A 22777-nucleotide genomic window follows, 5' to 3' on the forward strand; every position below is an offset into this window, starting at 1 on the left:
TAAAACATGCTGTAACAGCAGAATAGTGAATGCAGCTCTGGATATAACTAGAGTATAAAACAAGATTTAATACAGAAAAATGACTGCAGCTCTGGGTGTGATAGAAGAATAAAATTTGATACAGCAGTAGAATGGTTACTGCAGCTCTGGATGTGACTACAGTATTAAGACATTAAGTAACAGCAGAGTAGTGACTGCAGCCAGGGCCAATTCTAGCTTTTTTGCTAACTATGGAGAAAATTGAAATTGCTCTTGTCCCTGCAGTACAATATAAATCTGAAGTAAACAAATGCAATTAAATCATAGTTTTTTTTATATTTGATTTTAAGTTATTCGTTATTTCATAAAGGAGACCCGTGAACATGATTCTACAGGTCAGTGTCATTACAGCTGGACTAAACTTTCCTGAATTCTTTATTTTGCTAATAAAAAAATGTTTGGTTTGTAATGCTTATGTTTTTCTCATTACCGTAAGGGCTAAATAGTTTTATATTTTGACAATTTTGATATCCAAATCTTTTACTGATCTGGCTATACCATTTTTTTTCTTCTTTATCTTTAATGAGAGAATACAGCACCAGAACCATCAATTAGTACATGAATACATCACTACCACCACCATCAGTACATGCATACATCACCAGAACCATGATCTTTGCTGAGCTAAATCACTAGACCCATCATCAGTATATGACTACCTTACTACAACCACCATCAGTACACGGATACATAATCAGAACAACCGTTAATACATGACTACATCACCAGAACTACCATCAGTACAAAACAACTCCTAGTATTTCTTTTCCCAATGTTAAAGGGGTTGTCCGGTCTTCTGATGAAAGTCTGTAATCACTCTTGTGATTGTAGACTTCAAAATCATTACAGCGTGTGAATGGCACACTGTCATTGCTAACAGGTGTCGCCAGCAAGAGCAGGTGGTCATGTGAGCGCAAGCAGGGCCGCCATCAGGGCATGACAGCCCTTACTGCTGTATGGGGCCTGGTGAACAGCAGAACAGAAGGGGGCCCGCAGATCAGGGGCCCCGCTCCTGTGCTGCCAGTCATCGGGCCCCAAGTGCTGTGCGTCTTAGGGGCGCCGGGTGAGCCCCAAGTGTGCGCTGCGCACACATCAGCAGAGCCACCACAGTGCCCGACATCCAAAAGTTAGAGAAGTGCTGAAGGACCTGTGGTGACGTCATCATTATCACAGGCCTTCAGCATTGATCAGCTCCGCCCCCTTATCACATGACGATGACGTCACCACAGGTTATTTCAGCTCACACAACAGCAGCTCCATCTTCACCGCAGGAGCGAGGTCAGGTAAGAACAAAGTTTTTATTTTATTATTGAAAGGGGCAATATGTTTCCCTGGCAGAATGTAGACACGGGGGCAGGATCGGAGATATACAGGGGCAAATATGGAGACACGGGGAAGGATTGCAGACACACAGGGGCAGGATTGGAGACACACAGGGGCAAATATGGAGACAGGGGGCAGGATTGGAGACACACAGGGGCAAATATGTAGACATGGGGGCAAAATGCAAGACATGGGGCAAAATGCAAGACATGGGGTAGGATGAAAGACATAGGGGCAGAATGCAGACAAGGGGGCAGAAGGCGAGACATGGGGCAGAATGCAGACAAGGGGGCAGAATGCGAGACATGGGGCAGAATGCAGACATGGGGCAGAATGCAAGACATGGGGGCAGAATGTGAGACATGGGGGCAGAATGCAGACATGGGGCAGAATACGAGACATGGGGCAGAATGGAAACATGATGGGGGCAGAATGCAGACATGATGGGGCAGAATGCAAGACATGGGGGCAGAATACAAGACATGGGGGCAGAATGCAGACATGGGGCAGAATGCAAGACATGGGGGCAGAATACAAGACATGGGGCAGAATACAAGACATGGGTGCAGAATGCAGACATGATGGGGCAGAATGCGAGACATGGGGGCAGAATGTGAGACACGGGGCAGAATGGACATGGGAGCAGAATGCAGAACGTGAGAGCAGAATACAAGACATGGGGGCAGAATGTGAGACACGGGGCAGAATGGACATGGGAGCAGAATGCAGAACGTGGGAGCAGAATACAAGACAACAAGACATGGGGGCAGAATGCAAGACATGGGGCAGAATGCAAGACATGGGGGCAGAATGCAAGAAATGGGGCAGAATGTGACAGTGAGACACAGGAGGGGGCAGAATGTGAGACATGGGGCAGAGTGCAAGACATGGGGGCAGAATGTGACAGTAAGACACAGGAGGGGGCAGAATATGACAGTGAGACACAGGAGGGGGCAGAATGCAATACATGGGGGCAGAATGGAAGACATGGGGACAGAATGGACATGGGTGCAGAATGTGAGACATGAGGGCAGAATGCAGGACATGGGGGTAGAATGCAGACATGGGGGCAGAATGTGACAGTAAGACACAGGAGGGGGCAGAATGTAACATTGAGACACAGGAGGGGGGCAGAATGTGACAGAGAGACGCAGGAGGGGGCAGAATGTGAGACATGAGGGCAGAATGTGACAGTGAGACACAGGAGGGGGCAGAATGTGACAGTGAGACACAGGAGGGGGCATAATATGAGACATAGGGCAGAATATGACAGTGAGACACAGGAGGGGGCAGAATATGACAGTGAGACACAAGAGGGGGCAGAATGTGACAGTGAGACACAGGAGGGGGCAGAATGCGAGACACGGGGCGGAATGACCATGGGGCAGAATGTGAGACATGGGGTCAGAATGAACATGGGGTATAATGTGACAGTAAGACACAGGAGGGGCAAAATGTGACAGTGAGACACATGAGGGTGCAGAATGTGACAGTGAGACACAGGGGACAGAATGTGACAGTGAAACAGAGGAGGGGCAGAATGTGAGGCACAGGGGCAGAATGTGACAGTGAGACACAGGATGGGGCAGAATGTGACAGTGAGACACTGGAGGGGGCAGGATGGGAGACACATGGTGCAGGATCATGGGGGCAGGATGGATACGATGTAGACAGATGGGGCAGGATCTGGAGATCATGTGGGGGCAGAATGGATACTCATGAGGGCAGGATGAGAGAAAATATGGCTGGAGCCAGGATGGGGGATATTATTACCATAGGGGCTAATTAAGGGATATTATTACTGCAGTGATGTATTTATTTTATTTTTTTGAGGATACTGTTTTAAATGGGGGGAGGTTCTGTTACTGTGCAGAGTGACACTATGTCACCTTTTTTCTTCATCTGGTGTAGTGTAGAAGTTGGAAAAAAATTAAGTAATGTGTTCTGCAAGTGGAGCTCTAGATAACTGTGTTATTTCCTGCAGAAACAAGCCCTGGCTGCAAGACGTGATGGCGATCTGTGCTGGATGAAAGATGAAAAGCAAAGATGAAGGATTTTACCTAGAGACGTCACTGGTGAGTCAGTGTGTTACCTGTTCACTGACACTTTACACTATATGCAGAGTGCCTTTGTACAATGTCACCAGCGATCACTGTATTACCTGTACACTGGCACTATATACAGAGGTCCTGTGCATAATATCACTGGTGATCACTGTATTAACTGTACACTGACACTATATACAGAGCTTCTTCTGTGTATAATGTCACTGGTGATCACTGTATTACCTGTACACAGACACTACATACTAAGTACAGATCTCCTGTGTATTATGGCACTTATGGTGATAGTAATATGTTTTTTTTATTAATGATCAGTATTGTAGTATCCAGTCATCATGTGCTGGTAATATGTGGTCTGGTCATAGTGTGGTGGTATTTGTCCCTTGTATGTGCTATTATTCTGTCACTGGTGGTAATATGTGGTCTGGTCATGGTATGGCTGTATTTGTTCCTTGTATGTGGTATTATTGGTCACCATGTGGTGGTAATATGGTGTCTGGGCATGGTGTGGTGGTATTTGTCCCTTTGGATGTGATATTATTGGTCATTTTAAAAATTGAAAAATAAATAAAAAATATACCTAAATTGTATTGGATATTTTAGCAAATCTTTAATAGGTTAGAGTAGGGCCCAGCCAAAAGAGTCTACCTTGTCATGGTGGTAGATTTAAAAAATCTTTTGGCCATAACAAGAGCTGCTGGCTATGTGTGTGATCTGGAGATGGGAACTGTTAATGTGTGATTGGTCAGAAGTGGAGTTTTTCCAAGAGAGAGCGGTGGGGCTGTGGACAGTTCGAGGGGTGGAGGGCGGGGCTGGGGTGGAGCCTGGGTGGAGTCTCAAGGGGGCCCCGAAAATTTTGCCAGTATGGGGCCCTGAAATTCCTAGTGACAGCCCTGAGCGCAAGTATGTGATTTGCATACTTAGAACCACATCCACTCAATTGAATACAAGTGAATTGAGAAAGGCCAAAGACATCCAATTGCCAGGTGACCGCATGTATGCAAATTGCATTCATGCTGTCACGTCATTACCCACTGTCGCCAGCAACACTAGAGAGCACTGAGAGTGTGTAGTGCACACGCTGTAAGATTTCAGAATTCTGCAGTCAGCTAGACAGGAGATACCAGGAGTTGTTATTACCAGCCAACATCAGACTGCGGATCATACAGGAATCACAGTACTGATGACACGATGTTGCTCCAGCTCAATGCATTGTGTGCTTTCTGCTGACTGAGGGATCTGCTAACATCTGATCGTTAGGAGTTTCGCATGTCAGACCGGGACTAATCTGATGTTGATGACCTATGTCATCAAAATCATAGTCTAGAAAGCCCCTTTAAGAGCTCAACAAACATAGACATGTTAAGATGGAGCTGTATCATGATATATCTAATATATAAAGCTCAAGTGTTTGTATGTATGTATGTATGTATGTATGTATGTGTGTATGTCCAGGATTGGTATCCGCACCGTCGCAGCTACAGCCACAAAATTTGGCACAGTCACACGTCTGGACCCCGAGAGTGTCCTAAGCTATGTTGTGAGGTGAAATTTTAACCCCAAGCATTCAAATTCACCAAACAATTTTGCCCCTATCTACATAATGGGGAAAAAGTGTGTGTATCAAGCCCCGCCCCTCATTATGATGTCATAATGGTTGCCATGGTTGTGCTGATGTCATCATAGGTTGCAAGCCCTGCCGCTCATAATGATGTCATAATGGTTGACTATGGGATGGAGGATGTGTGATGGGTATATGGGCACGGGACTATGGGATGGCGGATATGTATGACGGGTATATGGGCACGGGACTATGGGATGGAGGATGTGTGTTGGGTATATGGGCACGGGACTATGGGATGGCGGATATGTATGACGGGTATATGGGCACGGGACTATGGGATGGAGGATGTGTGATGGGTATATGGGCACTGGACTATAGGATGGAGGATATGTGTGTTGGGTATATGGGCACGGGACTATGGGATGGAGAATATGTATGATGGGTATATGGGCATGGTACTATGGGATGGAGAATATGTATGATGGGTATATGGGCATGGGTCTATGGGATGGAGGATGTGTGATGGGTATATGGGCACTCGACTATGGGATGGAGGATATGTATGATGGGTATATGGGCACGGGACTATGGGATGGAGGATAATTATAATTTGTTATATCTAACCACAGTTAGTTACTATGCCCGGCCAGCGCTGGGCTCTTCAGCTAGTAGCTATATATAGAGGATTGTGATCAAAATACATATGGGAACAGTCCAGAAACATTTCATCCAGTTACAATAAGCAGAGAAACACCGTAAGTTTTCTTTTTATTTTCTTTATTTTAAGTTTTTCATAAGAAAATTGGGGTATGTGGGGATTGTTCTTGAGATGGTCTTCAATAGTCAAGAGTTTTATCTAAGTGTATTCAGGATGTCTCATTCATTGACCCTTAGTGTAACATCTGGTGATGGATGTTTCACACTGAAGTCTCATAAAATATTACTTCCACTCTCTTCACTTTTTCATAGATCAGGAAACTCTCTGTTCCAACTTTCACTGCTTTAACAGTTCTGATGCTCTTCCACTTGGTGCCCAGGATGTCAATGGCACGGATACTTGCCTCATGCACCACTGGATGATATATCTTAGAATTGAGTCTCCTCAACCCTATAAACACATCAGATAATGCTGACGGATAGAGTTCTTCATAGGGTAACGCGTCTCTTATCATAGTGAGGTGTTTCATGACAGCGTCTACCTCATCTGCCATATACGGCTTAATATATTCAATGCTGTGGATCATCAACCTCACAAGAAGGGCAGGTTCCTTTTTCCCGAGCTGTTCATATATTTTGTAGGCTTTTTCGCCATCAGCACATAACAGCTCTTGAACGTTCTTACATCCGATGTAAGGAAGACAATGCAGCAAGGCTGCAATACCGGATGCCTTATCCTGCTGGTTTTTACTGTGTAACTTTATCAGTAACTCAGGTAGGAATGTCCTGACGTGGAGGCTGAAGCCTCTCTTGTCCCTGTTGCAGTTCTTGGCGAGGTCTGCAAATAGTGAAGTGGAGTAAGCCCGAACCAGCGGGTTTGGGTGGTTTAGGTAGTCAGTACAACGCTGGACAATTCTCTCAAATTTACTGCCAAGTTTTGATCTTTTCAGCAGGGTAACAAACTTTGACATTGCTTTTAGGGATTCAATGACCACTTTTAGCTTCTGACGACCCACTAGTTTACTGTAAAGGCAGCGATAGATGAGGTCTTTCAGTTGATGCACCTGTCTTGGTGCACCTTTACAGGCATTTCCCATAGCTTCTAAAGCAAGACAGTTCTCAAGTTCGTCCGAACTGTATATCTTTGAAGCCGTTAATAAGATTAAATCTTTTGCCATTTTCTCCTCCAGGAGCTCAGGATGATGGAGTAACAGCTCCGAGAAGATCATGACACTGATGAGTCTGCTCTTTCTGACAGCAGATCTCATTGCTATAAGCAGGTAATGGATGATCTTTCTTCTTTCCTCATCAGTTAAGACACATGTAATGTAACGACACATCCCAGCCTGGGTTGTGTCTGTGTCATGGAGGACATCAGCATCATCCAGGTGATTTATGAACCCATAGCTAGGGTGCAGGAGATGATAATAAAAATCAAATCCGTCAGGTGGTCCAGCTTGATGTTGTGTAGGGGTAATCAAGTCATCCACTGTCAGTATATTCTGCACTGCACTTCTCTCTTTCCAACCTGTAATGGTTTTGGTGGAAATGAGATCCAATGTCTTCAGCGCGCTGCTCTGTGGATGCTCCTCATCGCTTTCCAAGCGCTTCATGACGTCTTGAGAGCGGTATACAGCAATATTGGCCAGGAGCGTCATAGCTGCACCAGTTATTCCCTGATGTTTCTCACTTTCTGGTTTCAGCATGTGTTGATAGGTCTTATCAATGAGCTCATTAGACAGAAAGTTGTCAGCGTCCGCTCTGGCAGATGTCATGGTCGACAAGAACAGGAGGGCATTCACCAAATCCTGTCCATCCAGATCATGCAGATGATTTATTAGCATGCTGGTCATGGTCTTCATTTCTTCAGGCTCATATGATTTGATAATGCCTGGAATAGTGTCCTCCAGGAGTGGGACAACGAGCAGGTCCAACACGGCCAACAGGCCTTTATCCTGATCGCTGGATGCCATGCTGGATTGCTTCATCATATAATCAGAAGAGCAAATCTGCCAAAAATGGAATATGATGTTTGAGGAAATGTCATGAAATTCTCAATGAAATTAATACTTATTATAATTAAAAAAATCAAAAAATAGAAAATGACCCACAGTCAAAAGACCCCTAAAAATAATATTTTATTAATATATATCACAGAAATAAACACAGGTTCACATGAAAAAGGGGGATCTCAAGGCATACAAAATGGCAATAGTAAGCCATGCATGCTGTCTACACCATACAGAGCTCTAAATTGTAAAAATAGAAAACCAAATCCCTACTGATCCTATGTCAAATGACACAGATAATACTAGTTGTTATATGACAATAAATTATAGTCATGTAGCCATCATAAAGGGACTAGTGAGATATAGTAGCAAAAGTCACATTGAATCAAATCACAAATCCTTTAGAGTTAGTCTGTCAGTCAACCGGGGACTATAAAGCATATATAAAGCACCAGTGTGCATTATCATACATATAGACCGACCAGACCCACTGTAGATGGATAAATAAGGGACCGGAATTATTAACATATGTGAATATCAAGAGACATTACCTGAATGGAGTAGAGACAGACACGCAGGCTAACCCCGACGCACGTTTCGGAGCAGGGCAGCTCCTTCCTCAGCTCACTGATGGGGGCAGTGTTCTGGGAATTGTGACATCATCTGATTCCAGGCCGACCATCACCAGGACCTCATCTCCTCATACAGTCTATTAGATGGATGATAACATTTCTCAGAGGGGCATTTCCATGATAGAAGTGATGGCATATTGGGGCCTCATAGCAAAAGTTCTTATTGACCCCACTCTTTCACCCCCTAGAAAAAAATTATATATATACGCATATTTATACGTGTGTGTGTGTCTATATATATTATATGTGTATGTACACAGACAGATATATATATATATATAATTTTGGTGGAGCCCCAACCTTCAAAAACGAGGGGAAGGGCATGTATTATTACAAGTGAACAGTAGTTGTTTTCCTGTTGAAGGCCCCTTAGTTTTCTTGCCCATTTTATAGCAATTCTACTATATGGTGCTTACAAAAATGTCCCCACTATTTAATTCTACATTCACCGGGCCCCCTCACCCATCAGGCCTCATAGTACTGGCATGACCAGGCATGATTGCCAGTACTCCACTATTACCAGGTCATTTTTACTGAATAATTAACACTGTAAATTAAAACCCAAAACACAATGGCAACATTGCAGGTTTGTTTTTTTTTCAATTTTAGTGCATTGGGAATTTTTTCCTCATTTTCCCGAACAATCCTTCATGCGATTGTTATGTTTTTCCATAAGAGAAAAATGTCATGAATACACGAAATCTAATGAGACAAAAACTTCTAGTTTCATAAATAAAAGCACACAATAGATTTACCTCCAGATGGAGAAGTCCTCAGTCAATGATCTTCAGGAAATTCCAGAAGTAATCCACTAATACAGACGTAATCCGCTAATTCACAAGTAATTCGCAAGTAAAATCACTAATCCACAAGGAGAAGATCTAGGTAAGTGCAGTCAGGAGACGAGCAAATACCAAGTCTGAGCCAGTGAGATGGGACGGAGTGTTTATAGGTTCCGCTCTATTGTGACATCACTCACCTGTGTGACATCACTACCAGCTTCCATATAAGGAAAGTGATGATGTCACAATGCAGCGCAATAACCAATACTTTTTCTCTCATTGTCTGCCCCTTATAAAGCAGCTAATAATGATGGCGGCACACATAGGCATGAATGAAACACAGTAAAATCCCGGCAGTTTTCCAGGTAAAAGATTACAGCCGTGGTTACAGAGGTTTGGCTGAGCTTTTCCTATTTCCAATTCTCATCTTATGACATTATATCACATTTAATCTTTTTCTTACAGTTTCCTTTATCTTCTCATTCTGTATAGAAACATACATCTATCCATATATTCTAATGCTGAGGATAAAATCTTCAAACATTTGGTGGCATTATTGGATTTTCTTTCATTTCCACTGATAGGGGGCGGTGTTCTGGGAACTGTGTCATCATAGGATTCCTGGCTGCCATTCTACTTGCCCCCCCATCCCTCACACCCTACATAAAAATATACACATAATATATATTTATACACAACACACACACACATACATATACATATTCGGCAATGTCCCAACCTTCATCAGCCAGGAGAAGGACATGTATTATGACACATAAGCAGCAATTATTTTCCAATTGAAGCCCCTTATTGTCCTCATCAGCGATACCCCTTTTATGGCCATTATAAAACATGTTTATAGTAATGCCCCTACCCCCACACACACGGATTTTGATATTCCCACAGTGAATCACTCCAACAGAGTCACTTCACACTTACATTGTGATGTCCCCGCAGTGCGAGCAACAAAATATAATACCACCATAGCATGATGCCCCTATAGTGTTCCCCCATAGCATGATATAGTTATGGTCGCCTCCTCCATACATAAACAGTATCATGGCCTCCACACAGCATGATGTCCTGTCATTATGATGATCCCCACGCAGTATAACAACCCTCGTTTACTATGGTGAAACCAGCAGCCCACTCTCAAAGTGAAGACCCCCACAGCCCATTCAGTATGATGGCCCCACAGCCGCTTAATTAGTATCAGCGCCCACTCACAGAATGAAGCCCCCCCCACAGCCCTCCACTCAAAATGAGGGCCCCTCTTCCACTCATTCAGTATGATGGCCCCCACAACCCCTCACACTTTATGGTGGCCTCACACAGCACCTCACCCATTATAGTGGCCCCCATAGCCCATCACACAGTGTGATGGTTCCCCACAGCCACTAACACATTTTGATAGCGCTCACACAGTAAAATGGCTCTCACATCTCCCCACTCAGTAAAATGGTCCACTCAGCATGAAGACCTCACCAGCATCCTACTTTAGAATAATGGCCTAGTCTACTACGTGAGGGGATATGCCAACCACTATACTATGTCAGGTGCTGTGTGGGGCCTTCATAAAGTGTGAAGTGATGTGGGGACCATGATAATGAAAGGGGGGATGTGAGGGCCATTATATTGAGTGGGAAGCAGTGGGGTCCTTATACTGTGTGGGTGACTGGTGCACACCCCACTCATGCCCTTGGGTGACAGATTCCCATTGGGCCTCTCTTCAATTCTATTTTTCCTTCTTGCCTTCCAAGAGCTCTAAAATGTTTAGTCTTGGGTTGATAGAATTATGTGAGGGCTTGGGGTTTTTCTGATACCAACTGTAGTTTTGTCTTTACCATCTTGGGATCCATATGCCTTTCTGGTCGAAGTGACCAAAAAACGACAATTCTGCTATTTCATTTTTTTTCGTTTCTTTTGCAGTTCACCATTATGGATAAATATAATATTTCATTAGTTTGGACAATTATGAATGCAACCATGCAAAGTACGCTAATTTTTTTATATTTTAGATCTGATAACATTCCGGGAAAAAGTAGATTGATTTGAAATTATTTACATACATTTTTCAAATATTTTTCATTGGTTTTTCAAATTTTTGACTTCTGCAGGGACTTAAACATATATTTGCGTCTACATTACACTCCGGAAACCAGGGCCGGACTGGGACAAAAAAGCAGCCCTGCCACACAAACCCCACCAGCCCACAAATTATAACACTCACCAGCCCCGATCAGTGAATTTTTGCTATACTTTGTCGTCCCCTCATCACTCTATTAAAGGAGTTATTTAAAGAGCCACATGTTAATGGTGTCACTGTGCGTATGATTGGACCACAGCTCCATTTACATGGTGCTCTTCAAAGCTACGTTTCCTAGGATCATGGGGGTCCCAGCGGTCAGATCCACAACAAACAGAAAGTCATCCCCTATCCAAAAGATAGGGGAGAACTTCCGAATTTGGATAACCCTCCATACAGTATTATGTGCACAACTTAGTCCTCCATACATTGTTATTGGTACCACATAGTCCTCTTTACAGTATTATGGGCACCATATAATCCTCTATAGAGTATTATAGGCACCTCATAGACCTCCATACAGTACTATGGGCGCCACATAGTCCTCCATACAGTATTATGGGCACCACATAGTCCTCCATACAGTATTATGGGAACGACATAGTCCTTCATAGTATTATGGGCACAACATAGTCCTACATACAGTATTATGGGCATCACATAGTCCTCCATACAGTATTATGGGCAACACATAACGCTCCATACAGTATAATGGCCCCATATATTGCTCCATACAGTACAATGGACCCCACATATTCCTCCATATGGTACAATGAGCCCATATAATGCTCCATACACTATTATGGGCCCCATACATTACTGCATACAGTTTTATGGGCCCCATATAATGGCCCATACAGTATAATGGGCCCTCATACTGTATATTACTTCAAACAGTATAATGGGCCCCATATATTACTTTATACAGTATAATGGGCCCCATATACAGTATTACTTCATACAGTACAATGGGCCCTATATAATACTTCTCCCTGTCCCCACTGCTCTGGTTTCCTCAATGTATTCTGATCCTCTGCACTGCTTGGCATAGATGATTCGCTGTAGTGATGTCATTGCACTCTCTGCACTAAGACATCACAAAGCTCAGACGCAGAGGGGGAAAGATGAGAGAGGGAGCATCAGCAGATGGCTCCCTCACTCATCATTGTTTTCCACTGTGTCAGCGCTGGCACCGGAGCCCCTACTTACGAGCCCCATAGCATGACAAGTCCCTGACGGCAATTGCCCGCTTTGGCCGGGTGGTGATGTCAGCCTTGATATGTGTCATAATTGAGCACCACCAAATATTAAGCAGTGGGTGAATTGCTTTTAGGACACACACCCTTAAATCAAAGGCATTTATAAAAAGAAAATAATCAGCACACCGATTAAATGATTAAATAAGAGAAAAGTGGAGGACTCTTTATTAGCCCATGTGGTAATATTTCAATTCCATAGCAGAGAAATGATCTGTTATAGATCCAAAGCTTTGTCACATGGGCAAATAAAGAGTCCACCACTTTGCACAATTCATCGGAGTGCTTTTTATTTTCATAGATACACACACTTAGAGCAGATACTTATATTTACACCATGTATACAGGACAGGAGTAGTATACACAATGTATACAGCTCCACAATATATACCGTGGTAAGGAATATAGAGTGGAGCTGTGTATATACTGTATAGTGTAAAGATGGGCCAGTGTATATAGTGTGGATTCCACACTATATACACAGCAACATACTATATGAACAGCTCTACACTATATACACACAACTCTACATTATAATTGACAGTATTATACTATATTATGTTACATACTGCTGAATATATATCACATTTAGACTACTGTATATACATATGTATATACGAGTGCTGGGGCTGATGTATATACGGGTGCTGGGGCTGATGTATATACGGGTGCTGGGGCAGATGTATATGCGGGTGCTGGGGCAGATGTATTTACGGGTGCTGGGACAGATGTATATACGAGTGCTGGGGCTGATGTATATAAAGGTGCTGGGGCTGATGTATATACGGGTGCTGGGACAGATGTATATACGAGTGCTGTGGCTGATGTATATAAGGGTGCTGGGGCTGATGTATATACGAGTGCTGGGGCTAATCATAGAATCATAGAATCGTAGAGTCGGAAGGGACCTCCTGGGCCATCTGGTCCAACCCCCTGCTCAAAGCTGGATTCGCTAAATCATCCCAGTCAGATGTCTGTCCAGCCTCTGAAGACTTCCATTGAAGGAGAACTCACCACTTCTCGTGGCAGCCTGTTCCACTCATTGATCACTCTAACTGTCAAAAAGTTTTTTCTAATATCTAATCTGTGCCTCCTCCCATTCAGTTTCATCCCATTGCTTCTAGTCTTTCCTCGTGCAAATGAGAATAAAGTTGATCCTTCTAAAATGTGACAGCCCTTTAGATATTTGTAGACAGCTATTAAGTCTCCTCTCAGTCTTCTCTTTTGCAAACTAAACATTCCCAAATCCTGCAACCTTTCCTCATAAGACAGGGTTTGCAGACCGGTCACCATTCTGGTCGCTCTTTTCTGAACTTGCTCCAGTTTGTTGATGTCTTTTTTAAAATGTGGTGCCCAAAACTGGACACAATATTCCAGATGAGGTCTGACCAAAGAGGAGTAGAGGGAAATAATGACTTCACGTGATCTAGACTGTATGCTTCTGTTAATACATCCTAGAATTGCATTTGCCTTTTTTGCTGCTGCATCACACTGTTGACTCATATTCAGTCTGTGATCTATTAGTATACCCAAGTCTTTTTCACATGTGCTGTCACTTAGCCCTATTCCTCCCATTCTATATCTGCTTTTTTCATTTATATTGCCCAGATGTAGTACTTTGCATTTCTCCCTGTTAAAAACCATTCTGTTAGTTGCTGCCCACTTCTCCAGGTTATTTAAATCTTTTTGAATCCTCTCTCTCTTCTCTAGTATTAGCTATCCCTCCTAGCTTTGTGTCATCAGCAAATTTAATCAGTATATACTGTATATAATGTATATACGTATATACGAGTGTATATTATATACATTATATATATATAATGTATATACGAGTGCTGTGGTGATGTATATATGAGTGCTGGTGCTGATGTATATAAGGGTGCTGGGGCTGATGTATATACGGGTGCAGGGGCAGATGTATATGCGGGTGCTGGGGCTGATGTATATACAGGTACTGGGGCTGGTGTATATACGGGTGCTGGGGCTGATGTATATTCAGGTTCTGGTGTATATATAGGTGCTGACTAGAGGCTGATCAGTGATGTATATACATGCAGCCCATATATACATCAGCCTCAAGTCAGCACCAGTATATACATCACCCCCGCCAGCACCTGTATATACATCAGCCCCAGCACCTGTGTATTATACAGGTGCTGATGTACAGTTAGGTCCATATATATTTGGACAGGGACATTTTTCTAATTTTGGTTCTAGACCTTACCACAAAGAATTTTAAACAAAACCATTCAGATGCAGTTGAAGTTCAGACTTTCAGCTTTCATTTGAGGGTATCCACTTTAAAATTGAATGAAGGGTTTAGCAGTTTCAGCTCCTTAACATGTGCCACCCTGTTTTTAAAGGGACCAAAAGTAATTGGACAGATTTAATAATTGTAAATAAAATGTTCATTTATAGTACTTGGTTGAAAACCCTTTGTTGGCAATGACTGCCTGAAGTCTTGAACTCATGGACATCACCAGATGCTGTGTTTCCTCCTTTTTGATGCTCTGCCAGGCCTTCACTGCGGTGGTTTTCAGTTGCTGTTTGTTTGTAGGCCTTTCTGTCTGAAGTTTAGTCTTTAACAAGTGAAATGCATGCTCAATTGGGTTGAGATCAGGTGACTGACTTGGCGATTCAAGAATATTCCACTTCTTTGCTTTAATATACTCCTGGGAAACGACGACCAATCAGTTTGGCTGGATCTGAGCCCACAGTATGGCTCTGAATACCTCAGAATTCATTCGGCTGCTTCTGTCCTGTGTCACATCATCAATAAACACTAGTGACCCAGTGCCACTGGCAGCTATGCATGCCCAAGCCATCACACTGCCTCCGCCGTGTTTTACAGATGATATGGTATGTTTTGGATCATGAGCTGTACCACGCCTTCGCCATACTTTTCTCTTTCCATCACTCTGGTAGAGGTTGATCTTGGTTTCATCTGTCCAAAGAATGTTCTTCCAGAACTGTGCTGGCTTTTTTAGATGTTTTTTAGCAAAGTCCAGTCTAGCCTTTTGATTCTTGATGCTTATGAGTGGCTTGCACCGTGCAGTGAACCCTCTGTATTTACTTTCATGCAGTCTTCTATTTATGGTAGATTTGGATATTGATACGCCTACCTCCTGGAGAGTGTTGTTCACTTGGTTGGCTGTTGTGAAGGGGTTTCTCTTCACCATGGAGATTATTCTGCGATCATCCACCACTGTTGTCTTCCGTGGGCGCCCAGGTCTTTTTGCATTGATGAGTTCACCAGTGCTTTCTTTCTTTCTCAGGATGTACCAAACTGTAGATTTTGCCACTCCTAATGTTGTAGCAATTTCTTGGATGGGATTTTTCTGTTTTTGCAGCTTAAGGGTAGCTTGTTTCACCTGCATGGAGAGCTCCTTTGACCGAATGTTTCCTTCACAGCAAAACCTTCCAAATGCAAGCACCACACCTCAGATCAACTTCAGGCCTTTTATCTGCTTAATTGAGAATGACATAACAAAGGGATTGCCCACACCTGTCCATGAAATTGCCTTGGAGTCAATTGTCCAATTACTTTTGGTCCCTTTAAAAACAGGGTGGCACATGTTAAGGAGCTGAAACTCCTAAACCCTTCATCTAATTTTAATGTGGATACCCTCAAATGAAAGCTGAAAGTTTGAACTTCAACTGGATCTGAATTGTTTTGTTTAAAATTCATTGTGGTAATGTCTAGACTCTAGAACCAAAATTAGGAAAATGTTGTCTCTGTCCAAATATATATGGACCTAACTGTATATACTGGTGCTGAGGATTACGTATATGCTGTTGCTGAGGCTTATGTATAGATAGGTGCTGACTCGAGGCTGATGTATATACAGTGTATAGTGTATATACATCAGCCATTTTTGGCACAGTGGCTGGTACTGAGGAAAAGAAAGAAAGAACAGAGAGAGAGAAAGAAAAAAGAAAGATTAGAGAGAGAAAGAAGGAAAGAACAGAGAGAGAAAGAAACAGAGAGATAAAGAAATCTAATATATAAAGCTCAAAGTGTGTATGTATGTGTGTATGTATGTGTGTATGTCCGGGATAGGCATCCGAACTGTCGCAGCTACAGCCACAAAATTTGGCACAGTCACACGTCTGGACCCCGAGAGCGGGGTCATAAGAAGCTATGTTGTGAGGCGAAATTCTAACCCCGCGCGTTCCAATTCACCAAACAATTTTGCCCCTATCTACATACTGGGGGAAAAAGTGTGTGCGCATCAAGCCCCGCCCCTCATTATGATGTCATAATGCCCCTATTTGCCTACTGGGGAAACAGTGTGTGTTTATCAAGCCCCACCCCTCATTATGATGTCACAATGGTTGCCATGGTGACGCTGATGTCATCATAGGTTGCAAGCCCCGCCGCTGCTCATTATGATGTCATAATGGTTGACTATGGGATGGAGGATGTGTGATGGGTATATGGGCACTGGACTATGGGATGGAGGATATGTATGACGGGTATATGGGCACTGGATTATGGGATGGAGGATATGTATGATGGGTATATGGGCACGGGACTATGGGATGGCGGATATGTATGATGGGTATATGGGCACGGGATTATGGGATGGAGGATGTGTGATGGGTATATGGGCATGGGACTATGAGATGAAGGATGTGTGATGGGTATATGGGAACTCGACTATGGGATGGCGAATATGTATGATGGGTATATGGGCATGGGACTATGGGATGGAGGATGTGTGATGGGTATATGGGCACTGGACTTTGTGATGGAGGATATGTATGACGGGTATATGGGCTCTCGACAATGGGATTGTGAATATGTATGATGGGTATATGGGCATGGGACTATGGGATGGAGAATATGTATGATGGGTATATGGGCATGGGACTATGGGATGGAGGATGTGTGATGGGTATATGGGCACGGGACTCTGGGATGGAGGATATGTATGATGGGTATATGGGCACGGGACTATGGGATGGAGGATATATATGATGGGTATATGGGCACGGGACTATGGGATGGAGGATATGTATGATGGGTGTATGGGCATGGGACTATGGGATGGAGGACATGTGATGGGTATGTGGGCACACGACTATGGGATGGAGGATATGTATGATGGGTATATGGGCAGGGGACTATGGGATGGAGGATAATTATAATTTACTATAACTAACCACAGTTAGTTACTATGCCCGGGCAGCGCCGGGCTCTTCAGCTAGTATTGTATAAAGATACTATAGCAGCCCGGCTCCCAATGTAATACCCACCTGAGCCTCCCGATGCAGGACATATCATGATCCGTTCACATGGCCGGCATCCCCGATTCGAAGGCAATCACTCTGTCCACGCTGTCGGAGGAGGACACGTGATCTGAAGCATTCTCTGACGTGCCTCCATGGTTCCGTCACAATCTCCTCCCGAAATTACCTCATTTCCGGTCAGCTTCCAGCACGTCACTTTCGGTAGAACGTCACGTGCGAGTTTTAAAGTGCTCCTCGGGGCTCCGCCGCGTACTCCTGTGTCCGCGGGAAAAGTAAGCTTCCAGCTGGGGCAGTCTCTCTCTCAAAATCGGGACTGTCCCATTGGATACGGGACAGTTGGGAGGTATGAATGCTCCCCACCATACACCTCGTACACGCATGGCTCCGCACGCCTCATGCACACACGGTCCAGCTTTGTATGCCTCGTACACACACGGCTCCGCTCTGTACACCTCGCGCACACATGGTTCCACTCAGTACACACATGGCTCCGCTCCGTAAAACTCGTACACATGCGACTCTGCTCCGTACGCCTTGTACACACGTGGCCACGCTCTGTACACCTTGTACACACATGGCTCCACTCCGTAAACCTTGAACACATGCGACTTTGCTCCATACACCTCGTACACACGCGAATCCGCTCCATACACAAGCAGCTCCGCTCCGTACACCCCGCACACACACGGCTTCATTCTGTACACATCCGGATCTGCTCCGCTCCGTAAACACAAGGCTCAGATCCGTACACTTTGTATACACAGGGCTCCATTCCATACACCTTTTACACACAAGGCTCCGCTCCGTAGACTTTGTACACACCTCCGGCTCCGCTTCGTACACACCCGGCTCTGCTCCACTCCGTACACCTCGCACACATCCGGCTCCGCTCCGTACACCTCGTACACACATGGTTCCGCTCCGTAGACCTTGTGCATACCTCCGCTCCATACACCTCCGGCTCCGCTCCGTACACCTTATACACACACTGCTCCACTCCGTAGACCTTGCACACACCTCCGCTCCGTACACCTCGTACACATCCGGCTCTGCTTCGTACACCTCGTACACACGCGGCTCCGCTCTGTACACCCCATACACACCCGGCTCTGCTCCACCCCGCACACCTCGTACACACACGGCTCCGCTCCGTAGACCTTGTACATACCTTCGCTCCGTACACCTCCGGCTCCGCTTCGTACACACCCGGCTCTGCTCCGCTCCGTACACCTCGTACACACACGGCTCCGCTCCGTAGACCTTGTACATACCTTCGCTCCGTAAACCTCCGGCTCTGCTCCGTACACCTCATACACACACTGCTCCGCTCCGTAGACCTTGTACACACATCCGCTCCGTACACCTCCGGCTCTGCTTCGTACACCTCGTACACACGTGGCTCCTCTCTGTACACCCCATACAGACCCGGCTCTGCTCCACATCGTACACCCCACCAGTTGAGAGTTCTCCTTCCGTTCTCCCTCTGGTGGTGACAGGAGGTAGTGAGCTTGGTTTAATTGGTAGTGATTTGCCACCTGGTGAGGAAGGATAACGATTGGATCTCTGGAGTATCAGACTGGATATAAGACAGCCGACGCCCAATCCTGGTGCTGGTGATTCAGTCTGCTTCTCAGGTCTTGGACTCAGCTCTGTTCCAGTCTTCTCAAGTTAAGTTTGTTTTTGCTAATGTTCACACTTGCTCTTGTTGGTCAATTCAGTTTTTTGTGGGGTCAGTCAGCCCGGCTGGGCTGTGCTGAATTTCCACTCTTATTTATCTGTATTTGCTAATTTGCTTTTTTTTGTCCCTTATTAGATTGGCCTCTTTTTGCTCTGTCTCAGAATATTTCAGAGTGCTGATATAGTGGGAGAAGTCTAGTGACTTCAGGGTTAATTTTGCTATCGGATGTGTTGGACATTATCTTTGGTCGGGTGTTTGGCAGATTGCAGACAGTGTCTTTCCTTTCCTGTCCTTTCTAGTTAGTTTGGCCCCATCGTTTGCTCAGCTTATTTTCCTGCCTTTGTATGTGTTTTCATCTTGTAACACCGTCAATACATGTGGGGGCTTTTTTTTCCTTTGGGGTCTGCTCTGGGGCAGTTAGTTTTCCTCTTTTCCTGCTTTAGGCTTATTTAGCTCTCCGGTTGTGACCAGGCGTCTAGGACCAATGTAGGAACCTTCCACGACTGCTGCTAGTTGTGAGTTAGAATCAGGGATCTGCAGTCTGCATAGTTACCAACCTCTCTGGTTTTCTGAGGCTTAGCTTGTGTTGTTTTTTTTTCCTCGGCGACCCATTCATAACAGTACACCAGTATACACTGTTGGGGTATTTTTCAATCTTCATATATATTTCAGTCTCAGAAAGAGAGTCCAGACTCTCCGCAAGAGGAAACGAGATGGATACAAGTATAGACGGAAAGTCAACTGATTGCAGAAATTTTAGAATTACTAATCATTGTAAAAACTTCCGGGAGAATTCTCAGAGGTGATGCTGACCCTCATTTACTTTGAGAAAGGGTACAGTATCACCGGATAACAGGTATATATAGCATAGTTTAAACATTAAAAACCTATGTCTATATATCAGGAGGCAGACTCAGAGGGTCTCAGGCCCAGTATGGATTTGACGTGATTGTACAAAGTTGAGAAAGGGTACAGTATCACTGGATAGCAGGTATATATAGAATAGTTTAAACATTAAAAATCTGCGTGTATATTTCCGGAGTCCGACAAAGACACTCACAGCCTCAGTATGGTTTAGACAAAAGTAAAAAGGGTTATGTATTCGAAGCGTACACAAGTATACACTGTAATAAAAGGGTAATAGACATATTATATGTGGAGGCCAAATATCAACGATATATAATGGCCATAAAAGAAGATCAATAATATAAATCATATATCATGATCCACATAATTGAGGCAGGACAAATGCAGGACAACTGCACATTTACTAGAAATTACCAAAAGAAGAAGCAGTCAAAAATCCATAAAACTATAATGTTTATTGAAAATAGTAATAAAACATTAATAAATATGGACACACAGTATTTGGAAAGGGAAAAGGAACAGCATATAGATGAACACAATGGTCATGAAGGGCCAACGAGGCTGCAGACACCCCGTCAGGATAATAGAATGCAGAGCTAGATAATATAGCTAATAAAAGTCAAGGGGATATAAAAACTATATAGTATAAGGACCGACCCTGCTGCCTCCCCCCGTATCTCAGGTATAGCAATGCAGTCTTTTCATGCCATCGCTATGATGCTTATTATGCACCAATTCTATTTGTGCGTTTTGCACTTTGTCAGGGAATATTTCCTATGAAGGATAGCAGCACTTGCTATATGATTTGTTATACTATATAGTTTTTATATCCCCTTGACTTTTATTAGCTATATTATCTAGCTCTGCATTCTATTATCCTGACGGGGTGTCTGCAGCCTCGTTGGCCCTTCATGACCATTGTGTTCATCTATATGCTGTTCCTTTTCCCTTTCCAAATACTGTGTGTCCATATTTATTAATGTTTTATTACTATTTTCAATAAACATTATAGTTTTATGGATTTTTGACTGCTTCTTCTTTTGGTAATTACAAGTATACACTGTTGGGGTATTTTTCAATCTTCATATATATTTCAGTCTCAGTAAGACAGTCCAGACTCTACGCAAGAGGAAACGAGATGGATACAAGTACAGACGGAAAGTCGACTGATTGCAGAAATTTTGGAATTACTAGTAATCACGGTAAAAACTCCCGGGAGAATTCTCAGAGGCGACGCTGACCCTCAATTACTTTGTGTGTGGAGACAGTGAAAACAGTTCTTGTGAAGAAAGGTTTGCTGTATCGCAGTAACGTGGAACCCATCACCGTTACTCATCTCCATCAAATTGTGATCACAGGGACAGATGTAGACATCGCCCTCACTGCCTATCATGATCTGTCAGGTAACTTTGGAGTGCAAAAGACACAAGCCACAGGCCGTATGCGATTCTATTGGATTGGCATGAGAGGACACATTTAAAAATGTGGGCAGGAATGTCACACGTCTGTGAGTCGGAAAACCGTGAAAGCTGATGATAAACCACCACTGCATCTCATTGTGAGTCGACGTCCATAACAAATGGAAGCCATTGATTATCTGAAGATAGAGCCCAGCAGGACAGTGCATACCTACCTCTTAATCATCATCTATCATTTCACCAAATTTGTATTGGCAGTCCCAGTGCAGTATTTAACAGGCCAGACTACACAGTAGTGGAGCAGGGAGAGGTAAGTCAAGTGCTGGTGCCCTGAGCAAGCAGGGGGGGCCCACTCATGGGCGGCGGTACTGGCACAGGGCCCCTCATAGTACGCCGGTGTGTCTGACGGCGGGTGTGCACCCCCACCGTCAGAGACACTTGATTCTACTATGAGGGACCTTGTGCCAGTGCCTTTGCCAAAGAGTGTGCCCACCCACCTGTCCAGGGCAATGGCACTTGCACGGGTGCGTGCGCCTCGTGGTGACCCCGGCGCTGTGGGAGGAGGCAGCCCAGTTAGGGAGGTGGAAAAAATGGCATATGTTGATGTTGGATATTCAGCAGCTGCAAATGGAGTAATTGGAGAAGTTCGTGGAAGAAGAGGACAAAAGCAAGCCATTTTTCTGGCAACCTACGTGACAGCAGGGGAGGGTGGGACAAAATCCTTTGAAACCCATTATTACGCGCCCCGACGCTCACCTGGGGTCCTCCTCCTCCCGGTGCACCCCTCCTCCATCCTCGCGCCGTGCCCTGTCTGGCTTTGCAGGGTCACGGCGCGTCAGAGGCCCGCACATGCGCACTCGCTCGTTTCTGACCGCGGGGCATCCTGGGAGCACGTGACCCGGTGGCTCCGCCCCAACATGGCGGCGCCCACCGGGTATTTCTGTCTGGCGTCTTGAGTGGTAAGACGCCTGTTTGTCTTGCTCTGTGGCGCTTAGCGTTCCTGCGCAGCGTCGCCCCCGACTCTCAGGTCCCTCCACTCTCCTAGTCTGCGCTCTGCTCACCGCTCCGTAGCCCCGTCTGGGATCTCCGCTCAGTTCCCTCTGCTGTCTTCCTTCCTGTTTCCGTGCCTGTCCCTTGCCTGGTCCTCCCC

Source organism: Dendrobates tinctorius, unplaced genomic scaffold (genome assembly GCF_039654945.1).
Source record: "Dendrobates tinctorius isolate UK_male_01 unplaced genomic scaffold, ASM3965494v1 ptg000075l, whole genome shotgun sequence".
In the NCBI taxonomy this organism is placed as follows: domain Eukaryota; kingdom Metazoa; phylum Chordata; class Amphibia; order Anura; family Dendrobatidae; genus Dendrobates; species Dendrobates tinctorius.